The sequence below is a fragment of the Sarcophilus harrisii genome, chromosome 3 (assembly GCF_902635505.1).
Source record: "Sarcophilus harrisii chromosome 3, mSarHar1.11, whole genome shotgun sequence".
NCBI lineage: Eukaryota > Metazoa > Chordata > Mammalia > Dasyuromorphia > Dasyuridae > Sarcophilus > Sarcophilus harrisii.
Window position 1 is genome coordinate 11012252 of NC_045428.1, and position 13226 is coordinate 11025477.

At 39.7% G+C, this 13226-nt stretch overlaps 1 long non-coding RNA gene across 2 annotated transcripts; it reads right to left on the reverse strand.

Moving 5' to 3' along the window:
* Positions 1-7687: 7687 nt before the first annotated feature.
* LOC116422181 lies at positions 7688-12638 on the reverse strand. Of its 2 annotated transcripts, none has more exons than XR_004232728.1 (4): positions 12292-12638; positions 9185-9492; positions 8601-9044; positions 7688-8459 (listed from the first exon to the last, which is right to left on the reverse strand). It is a non-coding gene; the product is annotated as an uncharacterized LOC116422181 (long non-coding RNA). The 2 variants fall into 2 exon arrangements; XR_004232729.1 differs by having other exon boundaries at positions 7689-8459; positions 8831-9044.
* Between the last annotated feature and the right edge of the window lie 588 nt (positions 12639-13226).

The window sequence follows — 13226 nt, forward strand, 5'->3', positions numbered from 1 at the left end:
AGAGACAGAAATAACAAACTATTTTATTATCTTTGCTGAAAAAATTTCAAATGGAGTAGTTAAGAGTTGGACACAAGTTACATTCGACAAAAACAATTATATAGCACCAGTTCAAGTTTCAAGAGCAGAGGATTCCCCCAACCATCCTGGTACTTCAATTTCTCTGGGCATCCCTGCTGGGGTGATTTCAACATCAGGTTTGGGACCCTAGATTCTAAGGTTCCCCAATTCAATCTCCTGAGTCTGAGACTTCACTCCTTGTATCTACAACTGGAAAGGACAGATAAAACGAGACCTAATGGGAAGGGAAAGGGATCCCCAGTCACCTCATACCCTCCTTCTGGGGAAATGACACTTCATCCTTTGATGCTCCATCAGAGACATTTACATATGTTGTCAGTTCCCTACATAGCCAATGGAAAGTGGGTGCTCCCACTCCCGTGGAAGACCAACACAGATTATTCCCTTCCAGAAGCAGGTCTCTGGTATATCCCATATGGCTGCCTCCGCCTTAAGCAATGGGGGAATGTACTTATTCTCCCCACTGAAACACCATTTTTGCCTTTTTGTTATTGTTGCTAATATAGATGATATGAAGAAAATAAGCTCCCCCGATAATGCCTTTTTACCTCTCTCATTCCTGCTTCCTTGAAAGCTTTATAATGATAATTCCTTGGCTACATGACGTTTTTTTCTGCTTATTTGTAACCAAATTTTTTCTTTATGTCTGTTACTCATGCCCTTAACAGCTATAAATTTAGATAACATCAGAGCTGGAAGAGACCTTGGGGCTCATGTAGTTCAAACTTTCATTTTACAGATGAAGAAATTAAGACTCAGTGCAGTTAAATGACAAGTCCCATGTTACTCAAAGATTTATTGGACGGGCTGGATTTGGAGGCAGGATCTGTGGGGATGGCAGTGATAAATGTTATTACTTAAACAGCTTTCTCTACTTTGCTTGTTTTTTGCCTTTGATGAAATCTATTTTGACTCAATCCTAAGGTTAAAAACGGAGTCCTCGTCCAAGTGCCAGAATCTCAGAAGACTTCAAAAAGAGTTTGGGAGGAGGGTGTGTGTGGGGGATATGACTTTAACAAATTAGATTAATCCTTCATTGTCCTCAATGTAAGTCTTTATGAAGTGTTCTGCTGGGCAAAATTTTTAAAAAGCACTTAAAAGTAGGTCCCCGCTTTGTTCTAAGATTCTGACCCATTGGCTTTTACAAACAGAATATTCCTTGAAACTTTGAAGTATGTAAACAATGACAGGCAAAGCTTAGGGTGGAAAAAAAAGCCAGGGAGAAGGGCATCAATCATACCAACAATAATTGTTTGTGATTTCACATGGATGGACCAGTTTGGGCCAGTTGGGATCTGAAAATAGAAGGGGGGAAAAGGGGTTTCTTTCTTTGAATGGAGGCTCCAGAGATAAGTACGTTTTCTTTGCTCACTTTAAAAAGTAGAGTCGAAACTGTTTCAAGGTATATTTACTAAGCTAGATAAATGGGAGATTTTTAGGGTAGAAGGGCTCCTGAAGATCAAAGAGAACTCAGGTCTCACTTGAGCAGAAACCATAAAGTTATAGATAGCAGGGAATATGGAGTCAAGGTCAAAGTGTTTATTCAAGTTAATAAACAATCCGATAATCCTGATCAACGAATGTTCTGTATACACCTGCCTTAGTAAGTTGTTGGTCTTTGAATAACCTCACGTAAAAAATCCTGCTGGTAGAGACTGACTGATTCTCTCCTTTCTCCAAGTGGGCTCTCATTTCTTCCTCAGTCCCATCATACTGTATATTCCAATGAAGCATTGTGGACATCCCAATCCTCTCCTACTTTTCCACTACTCTCTATCCTTCAAGACTAAACTCAAGTTCCATCACTGCCATTTAGCCTTCCATGACTGTTTTTCTCCCTCCTATTCTTTCACAGACTGATTTCATCCAGGTGCAGACCCTCACCACCTGTTTACTGGACTATTAACAACCACCCAATTGACCTCCTTGCTTCAAGTCTCTCTTCTTTGCTGGACCTCCTCTGCCCATCAGCAAAATCACTTTGCTGCAGCACAGATTTATGTCACTTCCATCTCATAAACTGGTAGTGTCCTGTGATCTCCAGGATTAAATCAACATGCTTAGGATTGACATTTAAAGCTCTTCATGACATGTCCCTTTCCTATTTAATACTCTTCCATGGACCCTGTGATCCATCTGGACTGGTTTATTTGCTATTCTCATCCTCTTGTGTCTTTTTTTAACTGCACTTTAAACTCAGAATCCCATTTCTTCTCGCTTGTACCTATTAGCTTGTCTGGATTCCTCCAAGATTTACCTTAAATTCTACCTTCTGCAGATGACTTTTCTAGTCCTGTTCTACCTTCATTGCTATGGCTTCTGCTCCCTCTCCCAAACTCCCCCCAGGCATTTTCCTATTGGAATGACCTTCTATCTCCTTTTTTTCTCTTGGTTATTTCGAACTTTTAAAATTTAAATGATTTCAATTAACATTTAAAAAATTTAACATATCCTTTATCCAATTTCTCTTCTCTTAATTAAGCAATTATTTTTTTTTAATGAGAAATAAAATTTTCAATACAAAGGATGGGAAGAAGCATTTATTAAGTCTAATATGTGCTATAAACATTTTACAAATAGTCTCTCATTTGATCTTCTCAACCATCCTGGGAATTATGTGCTATTATTTTGTTGTTATTTTTATTTTGTTATTGTTGTTATTTTGTTGTTATTGCTCAATTATTCAGTTGAGTCCAACTCTTTTTGAACCAATTTGGGCTTTCCTTGGCAAGGTACTGGAATAGTTTGTCATTTCTTTCTCCAGCTCATTTTATAGATGAGGAAACTAAGGCAAAGAGATTTAAATGAGTTGCCTAGGGTCTCACAGCTAGTGAGTCTGAGGAGGCATTTAAACTCAAATCTATCCGACACTAGGCCCAGTGTCTATCTACTCTAGGTTTTAACTCTATCTACTCTTGAGGTTTTAACTAACATCAGATTAACAAGAGTAACAAAAGAGGAAAAAGATGATAAATGTTGAAAAGTTCTGGGGGAAATGGGTACACTAATACACTGTTGGTACAATGGTGGCCCTATCTATCTACTGTGCTCTATCTACTGCGCTACCTAAATGTTCCCATGTGCTATTGTTATCCTTATCTGAAAAATGAGGAAATTGAGGTAGGCAGAGAGTCAGGGACTTGCCCAGGTCACACAATTAGGAAGTATCTGAGGCCCAATTTTAGCTTCTATCTTCCTGATTTCAGACCCAGCACTACCTGGCTATCTGCTCTGACAAAAGAAATCCTCATATCATCCAACTTTCAAAATGTATGTCTTTCTGAATTTTAAATTAATTGCAAAGAATAAAAATGTTTTTAAAAAAATTAAGTTAATTGCTGCTTTACCAGTAGGTAATTGTCAAGTTTCATCTTAATTCCTTAGATTTATCATTGCTTCCTTCATATTTTTAGGCTTCCACAGTTGTTTTTCCTTAGAATATTATCAATGTAGATTAGTTCTATTCACTTCTCTTTGTATTTGATCATAGAATGATCCCACTTTCCTCTGAAACCGTCCATTTCATCATTTTGTACAACTCAACATTCACATACAGCAGTTGTTTAGCTTTCCTTCTTTCTTTGATTTCTTTGGGGTAGAGGAATACTAACAGCACAGTTGCTCAAAGGGCAGACACAGTTTGGTAACTTTCTGGGAATAATTCCAAATTCTTTTCCAGATGGGTGGGCCACCGAATGGTGGCCAACAGTGTATTAGTGTACCCATTTCCCCCAGAACTTTTCAACATTTATCATCTTTTTCCTCTTTTGTTACTCTTGTCAATCTGATGTTAGTTAAAACCTCAAAGTGACTTCAATTTATTGTTCTTTAATTAGTAATTTAGGACATTTTATCTATGATTTTTGATAGTTGAAAACTGTCTATTCATTTCATTTGATCATTATCTGTCATGATTTTAATTCAATTCTGTATATATTCTGGATAATACATCTTTACCAGAAAAACTTAAAAATACTTTTTTTCAGTTACCTGTTTCCCTTCTAATTTTTGCTATATAACATCTCTGCAAAAACTTTTTAATTTTATATAATTAAAATTGTATAGACCAGTTTCTGTGACTTTTTTCTATTTTTTATTTCACCATGAACTCTTCCCTTATCTATAAACCTGAAAGGTTATTAATTCCTTACTCTTCTAACTGGTTTATTAGGTGACTTTTTATACCTAGGTCATGTTTGCATTCAGAATTTATCTTGGCGTATAGTGTCAGGTATTGATCTGTTCTTAATTTCTGCCAGACTGCTGTCACGTTTTCCCAACAAATTTTTATCAAATAGTCCTTCCCCAGATAACTCAGATGTTTAATTTTATCGAACACTGTGCTATTGTGTTTACTTCTGTGCATGGTTCATCTGCTCTGTTCCACTGATTGACCTTTCTCTCTGGGGAGGATGGGAAAGGCTAACTAGTACCAAGCCATTTTAATGGTTGTTGCTTTGTAGTATAGTATGAGATCTATTACTCATAGTATCTCTTCCTCCCAATCTTTTTTACATAATACCCTTGAGATTCTTGATCTTTTGTTCCTTCATGTAAGTATATAAAATATCCTTCTAGGAGTTTGATTGGTTCATATCAATTCTTGTATGTATTGATTCAGAAGGTAAGTTCCATAAAGGCACTGCTTGTTTTTTCTTTCTATCCCCAGTGTAATATTTGGTATATGCTAAGTGTTTTTTTTTTCTGGGACAACCATTTTGAAATGTTTAGTAAGTGAGGAGACTAAAGCTAAAGGGAGACTGGAACTCCCAGATACACGAATCTCTAAGCATCCAAGTACTTATTCCGCAGTATATGGTCTTGAATTGTTCATTTTCTTTTTGTAATATGGGAAAGAGGTTGATTAAGAGAGTTCTTTAATCAATTAGATGGCTTACCAGGAGAGGAGCTTTAAAAAAAATCAATCAACCAACAACCAACAGCAAAAAAGGTAGAGCCTATTCTTGCTCTCAGAAGCAGATAAATGGTGTAGTAGCTACAGTTCTGGCTCGGAGAGGCAAGAAGACCCACGTTCACATCTAATCTCAGACACTTACTGTGTGACTTAAGTTCTGTATGCCTCAGTTTCCTTGGTTGTAAAATAGGGATTATAATAACACATTATTAAATGAGATATCAGTGAGATAATATTTGTAAAGTGCCTAGTGGACCTTATATAAATGCTTATTCCCATTCTTCTCCCATGGTCTCATCGCACAAAATGTGAGTAGGCTCACTGGTATTTAGATAGCAAGACAAATGATAAAACCTGCATAAGTATCTTGATGAATTGGCTCATTCAAAGCCACTGCTTGCTGCCCATCATAGGATGGATTTCAATAACTAAAGATATTCACAAATTAAATAAAATGGCCCAGTCTCTAGGGAACATCCTTATATTTCTATATAAGTATGTAAAGGTGTACATATATAACATATATTTTATATATAAGTATATCCTTACATACCTAGAAACTCCCTTATATTTCTAGAGAATTAATGACAAGTTGTCATTAGAGATTTTCCAAGAGTAAACACTAGGTGGATCCAACAAATCTCCAAAGATCCTGGCTGCCCTTAAGATTGGAGCAAATCTGTGAGCACAGAGCTTGGGACAATAATAGTTAAAGGTCACATTTCTGTAAGTCTGGGTCTTACCCCTCATTTTAGATTATGAAGGCAGAGACACTGTCCCATGGTGAGGTGCATATATAAGTGTTACGATGTTTTAATTTACTGATTGGATAGTTGATTTTATTGATTCTTCCTCTCCATCACCATTGATTTTTCTCACTAAATGCAAGAAGCAATTGGTTCTATAAAAGACGTCTTGAATTCAGTTTCTTGAATATGTCAATATACAATCCCTACCTCTTCCCCACTCCCCAAAAGCCATTGCTGAAAACTCCCCTCCTGTTTTCCATCTTCCCCGGTCTCCTTGCCTTCATTTTCCCCTTTTCTACCCCAGAACAGAATCATAGGAAAAGTGTCCAGTCCTGGGTTCTAACATCTGTCAGTGGTCTTGTTGGGAAATGTGACTTAGCACAACTAGCAAGGGACCTGTAATTTGAACTGCAGCCAGGACCTCCTTTTTAATGGAAAATAATGTGAGAACCACAGAGGCATTTAGGGCAGCTCACCCATGTTTATGTCCTCAAGGCCTGCTAACAGCTTGCCTAGTAATCCACTGTCTTCCTGTCCAGATTTGGATAAAGGTTCTTTATCTTTCACAATATAAAAAAAAAAAGCTGGCTTCAGGCTCTTATGAATTCTACCTCTGGCAGCGATGGGCGCCTCATGGGCTTTCAAGGAATCTGTAAGGTAAAGACCGAATAAATACTGATAAGTGGATGACAAATGGGAGTGTCTTTGCCTGCTTCCTCGGTAATCTTCAGGAGGCCACATTTGCCACACAGGCCGGGTCTGGAGAGCAGATTTCCTATGAGATTTGTCAACATTGAGCTCCACTAGCCATTTTCCCCAGAATTGATCCTTTCTCCTCCCAGAAGAGCCATGTTTCAATTTGGAGCTTTCTCTGGCTCACTGAGGAAATGGAATACAAGCCTGCTAGGAGGTGCTGTAATGCCCACTAAGTGGGCTCTGGGATTGATGGAGAGGCGAGCCAGCTCACGGAGGACGTCTAGAGCTGGGCTAGCCTCCATGGGCACGGTCGTGTCTCTGTCTCACCTCCACACTTGAAATGGATGGAGCAGAGGTCACGATTTTCACAGCAAAATAACGGTTTGGTCATGAATACTTATTGTGTATCTAATTTATATTTTAATATATTTAACATCTACTGGTCATCCTGCCATCCGGGGGAGGGGGTGGGGGGTAAGAGGGGAAAAATTGGAACAAGAGGTTTGGCAGTTGTCAATGCTGTAAAGTTACCCATACATATAACCTGTAAATAAAAGGCTATTAAATAAAAAAAAAGTAAATTAAAAGGAAAAAAAAACAATTTTCACAAATCCACTGTTATCACTTTACAAAAATTAAGCTTATGAAAGGAGTTGAATGTTGCAATAAACAGAGGCAAGACTAATGAAAATTGGGTCTTTTATGGAAGTGTTAAGTCCTCCTCTGCTTGCTAATTTTTTTCTACTTTTGTCATGTGTGTCTGTATATGTGTGTGTGTGTGTGTGTGTATTTTGTAAGAGGGAGCATAGGATATTGAATACGCCTCTGATTTTTACTGGCTGTGTAACCCTGGGCAAAACATTGGACATTTCAGTGATCTGGATCACCTCTATAACACTGTGAGTTGCAGACAAGGTACTAACCTGCCTTGATAAAGGGATTTTCCTCCCCTGGAAGTTCTCTATACCAATGAAATCCTAGCTCCAAACTCTCTCTAGTTTGTACACACACACACACACACACACACACACACATACACGTTCTATCAATTGAATATAAGCTTGCTGAGGGCAGAGATTTCTGCACTTTTTTCTATGTCTCCCCAGTGCCTACATAGTGGGCTCTTAAATATTTGCTGATTGATTACCAAACATTGGTCTCTATCAGTTAAATGCAGCTTTATAAACCTCAAAAGTGTAGGGATGATCTTATTTACTCTGGAAAGTCCCCACTGTGCAGAATAAAATGCCTGGAATAAACTAATAATAAAAAATGACGTTTAAATATTACCTTAAAGCATTCAAGCACTTTATAGATACTTCCTCCTTTTATCCTTTTAATAGTCATGGGTGAGAAGTACATTATTATCCCCATTTCACAGATGAGATTGAAACCAAGGACTAGACAACTGACAGGAGGGAGAGGCAGCATTATTACTGCCATTTTATAGATGAAATTGAAATTACTGGCCAAGGACCAGACAACTGACAGGAGGGAGAGGCAGCGTTATTACCCCCATTTTACAGAAGAGATTGAAATTATTGGCCAAGAACCAGACAGCTGACAGGAGGGAGACTCAGCAGACTGCTGTCCAGCCCTCTCTCTGATGTGTCCAGCTGTACCTGAGGAAGAGTTCCAATAAAGACAGAAGGAGGCACCGAAGAATGTGGGAAAGGTTGCTAAGTTTAGGGCTTAAAGATCTGGCTTCAGATTCTGATTTAACCATTTACCATCTGCATTACTTTAGGGAGATCTCAATTTCTCTAAGCCTCAGTTTGTGCACCTATAAAATGGGGAGATTAGGTGTCCTAGTCTCTAAGGGTCCTGATTTTGTCATCCTGAGTCTGTGCTCCTGTGAGTGGATGACAAGGTGACATCTTGTCTCTCATTAATCTGCTCCAACACCTTGGCCGTGCCCACTTGCTGCCCATCATGATTCTTTTCTTAGCCATCCTTCTGTTTAAGCTGCCACAGAAACCAGGAGGACCACGAGCTGATCTGGGAACCAAACCAAATGGCTGAAAGGGAAAGGAAGGGAAGATCAGGGAATAATGAGTCCTTCGGAGCCGGGAGGCTCCCTCCCATCTGGCTGTCAGGCGACTCCCTCGTTTCTTTGGCTTGGAGGTAACTACCACAAATACACCTCCTTTTCACCCTACCTGACCTCACAGCAGCTGGGGATCTTCCTGATGCAGGAAGGTCTGCATTCTAAGTGTGAGCAGAGGCTCCTGGAACTGACCCGGGGGAAGTGAGCAAATCCGAGAGTGAGAGTACCATCTCTCAGGGGGATACCCAGAAGGGGAAGGCATTTCTGCAGCATTCCACCAAGGCCAGAAAGGCCTCTCGAGTTTGGACTGAGACCCACTTGTGATTAGAATCTCTGACTCACAGCCACAGTTCAGTTGCCTTTTAAGCTACTGCTGCTGTTTCAGATGACTGAAGTCCATAATTGGTTGGAAAAAAGTTGCCGGTTTCAAGATGACTGATTTCCATGAAAAGGAAAGATCCAGACTATTGTCTGTCTTCCCTTTAGAGAATCTGCTGATCCCCTTTCTGCTTGGTCTCGGTTTCTTGAACTGGTGACTAGGCTATGGCTCAGCTTCCTATGAAAGGGAAAGACAGATGGGAAATCCTTCCTTGACTGGCCATTCAAGTCACCTTCTTTAACTCAACCCATTCCCATGAAGTAAATTCAGAGAGAACCAGAGGACGCAGATACAATCCTGACTTTTCCATTTATTACCTGGATCGAAGGAGCAAAGTGGAGGAGAGGGCAGATGGCTGGTTAGTAGTCTGTAAGTCTACATCCTGCCTTAGATATTCCCTAGTGATGAAATACAAGTCCCGTCTGAGGCTCAGTTTTCTCATTTATTAAATAGGGGGAGAGGCTAGATGGTCTCTGATGACCTTTCTGATGTAGATCCATGGACACGTGGCAAGAAAGGGAAGAGGAAGTTTCTGTGTCATATTCTGGAGCCCTTTTCTATTTCTGCCTTGTTGAAACTCTCCATATGCCTATGAACCTGCATCATAAGGTGACGTGACATAGAGCTGAAAAGGCAACCAGATAGCACATGGATAGAACATTAGGTTCAAAATCGGGAGGTCCTGAGTTCAAATATGGCTTCAGACACTTCCCAGCGATGTGACCTTAGGCACTTGTTTACCTCAGTTTCCTCATCTGTAAACCAAGACAAAACAAGAAATGGCAACCCTCCCATAGCTTTGCCAAGAAAATCCCAAATGAGATCAGAAGAGTTGAACATGACTGAAAATGATTGAACAACAACGATAGGTGTGGAGGGCTTTCTTTCTTAAAAGATAATTCTTAGAGCCGAGAGGATTTTTTAAAATATAATAATTTATATAATGAAAAATAACATTCTGCACAGCAATCCCTAGCTTGTTTCTCACTTCAAGGAATGCCAGTACCTTGCAGAAGGAAGATTAAACCCTAGTGAATGTAATTCATTTTGTCATTCTTAGGTGACAAATTTATTATTCACAGGAGTGTAGGCTGGGGATTTTGGAAGGATAAGGAGGGAGTATCAGTGACTTTATCAATGTAGGGAACTCATGAGTGCGATATTGCTTCTGTCTGTAGCTCAGGATCGAGCCAAATCAACATGTCTTTATTAAATACACACTATTTTAATAGTGTGTACTATTTTCCAGGCCCCTGCTGGCCTAGTCTTCCAATGGTATTTTCTCGAAATCATAGACTATTAGCTTGATGGGCAGATAGAGTATTTGTTTAACAGCTACTAAGTGCAATGCTCTCATTAAGCCCTAGACTAAAAGATACACAATCCCTGCTCCCAAGGAGTTTATATTCTAATAGGAAGATTATGCATAAAAGGGAACTGAAAAGGGGGACTTAGAGGTACCTATACTGGGTCATTGTGGATAGTCTGGAAAATGAAGGATGATTAGTCTAGTCCCTTCATTAAAATGAAGGAATTCATCAGTGGGAGGAGGTTCCATCAGCATGGAGGGAAAAGACAGCAGAGGCATTGTGGTATATTCTGGAAACTGAATCCGTGACTGGCCAGTCACTGGGAGGATAGGTGGGATATAGGGGAGACCATACTAAGACTGGGTTGCAGGATTTTCTCATCTTAAGGTGAAGCTTCTAACCACTAGGCAACCACCTCTCATTTGCAATTATAAGGGGAAGAAAGTCTAAATTCAATTAAGCCCTCATCAAAACAGTGAAATAACTTAAATTCTGGCACATGACAGACATATCATTGCCAATCCAGAGTGGTTCCAAATTAGGACCTTTGGGAGTTATCACAGCAGAGACTGAAGAGAACATTTGGCCTCCATCTTTCAGTGATTATTAGGAAGTTTCTAGATTCTAATCAAGCCTGTGGCCTTGGCTATTTGGCCATTATTGAGCCAAACGTATGTCGCCCTTTGTACTGAAGCTTATTCTGTGGTCTCCAAATTCTCATGCCACAGGCTAACTTGGTTCCCAGAGGACAGCTACCTATTTTCTTCTTGGACATTTGAGGATAATCCTGAGGGGGAATCAAGGAGTTCTTGCTTTATCAATTTAAAAAATGCAAATTTCTTACCCACCTAACCCCATGGGAAAATGTTTAAGTATCAATTCTATGTTTGGAAAAGATAAAATTTTGAGCCTACTTATGGTTAGCTAGATCCCACTTAGTTTTGAGTCAATGTTGTTTAGGAGGATCCCCGTCCCCCCCCAAAAGTTCTTCAAACCTGAGGTTCTGCTTCTTCCAAAGGGCCTGGGAAAATCTGTTTGGAGTAAGGGAGATCAAGGTGCTTCCTGCTTCCTAATTATTAGCTTGGTTGGTGAGTTTATGTGTGCTCTGGATGTCTTTGAAGTGGATAGGAATAAATACATGGTAAGTTGATTGGATTTCTTCATAAAAGTAAATTCTTCTACACAGAAAATGTCCTAGGTGGGTAACTAAGAAATTTGTCTTTTTTGGGGAAGACAATTGAGGTAAAGTGACTTGCCCAGGTCATACTTGGGTAGTTTCACTGTGCCATCCAGCTGCCCCAGAAATGTGCATTTTTAAAACTATGACCATGTTCTTGCTATTCTGAAAACAAAACCCTCCATCTCTTTGCTCAGGGCATTTTCATGATTATTCCCCATTCCTGGAATGCTCTCATTCCCCTCACATGCACTTCCTGGCTTGCCTTCAAGTACCAATTAAGATCCCACCTGCTACAAGAAGCCTTTCTCATCATATCTTAATTCTAGTGTCTTCCCTTGATTGATAATTTCTTATTTTTCTCATTTATGGCTGGTTTGTACTTATTCGTTTGCTTGTCTTTTGTACTCAGTGCTTAACTCTTTGCCTGGCACACCATAGGTACTAAAGAAATGTTTGTTGATTATCTGAAGCTCAGGGAGTTGAGAGGGATTTAAGAATGTATTGATTTTATTTACTCATTATCGATCAAGAACTCTGTTAAATACCAAGTTTAGGAATATCTTCATCAACTAAAGGCAGATGCTTATTTGAAAACAAATTGAGGGGCACCGTGGCCATTCCTTTCTCTAGAGTATGGATGAGAGCTCCCAGGACCACACTCTGAAAAGACATTAACATTTGTGGCCATGTCTTCCCAGTGGCTCTTGTGATCTGGCCAGTTTAGGCCAATCTACTGACTTTTAATTACCCACTGCAGGCTCTTCCAGAGATTTAAGGACTCAATTATCTCTCCCTTTTGGCTGTTGCCAGCAGGGATGGACTGGAGGGAACAGAAGCCCACCAAAGATCCCTCATGGAAGGGATCCCAAACAGACTCCTTGGGTTCCAGAACTCTAGTTACAAAGCCAAGATCTCCAGTTTACAGATAGCTTACCCAACAAACTCAGGAAATAGATGGGGAGGTATGAGTGTCAGATCATCAGTGTAAGCTCCTTCCCTGATGCTGACTGAGTAGAATCTGTGTCTGGGGAGGGAAGAAGCCAAGGAGCCGGGAACTTGCCTCTGGCTGTCGTGAACCATTACCCATGTTTCTGTTTAGCCTCTGATTTATGACTGAAGTCCCAGTTGGTGATGGATGTCTGTGCAGCTCCTGCTGAGCACCTGCTCAGGGTCTTCTTTCCATCCTGGTGCTTCTACCTAGGAAGCCTCCAGCATCTCTGCTAGGAAGCTGCCTTTGAATTGAACAGACCCTGAGTCAGCAGCACCTAGTCTGTGGCAAGAAAATGCATTTAGCTGACATAATGACCCCTTCACGCATTTAACCAGTGCTTACTTTTATGAAGTCATAAAGCTCTTTGTACAGTAATATTTTCATCTCCTTTCCAAAACTGCCATTTCAGGCCACGAATTGTAGGCATTTATAACCTAGCAACTTTCCTAGAGGAGACAAACGTGTGATTTACGCGGCCACGCCTGTCCATCTTAAGTGTCCTAAAATGTCCATTTCCTTTTACAAGTGACAAGTTCTCAAATAAAATGGAAATAATATTGAAATATCTTTAAATTACAGTTAAATTAATTTTAATTATCTGAACTTATGGAGCAATTGATAGAAAATCCTCCTCCTTAAGCAAACTAGAAAAACCACACATAAACATTTATATGCTTGTAAATATATACACATATGTAATTGGCATGTAGCATGTGCCTATATATACCCACCTGCATACACAAATTGTGTATTCCTATATTTGCTCTTTTTTAATCTTATAACCCCAAAGCTTCACAACTGAAGGAGTTCAGGAACATAGGTCTCAGACTTGACTCAGAATGAGTCAACCTACAGAACTAAACTGATAGTCATCTAGT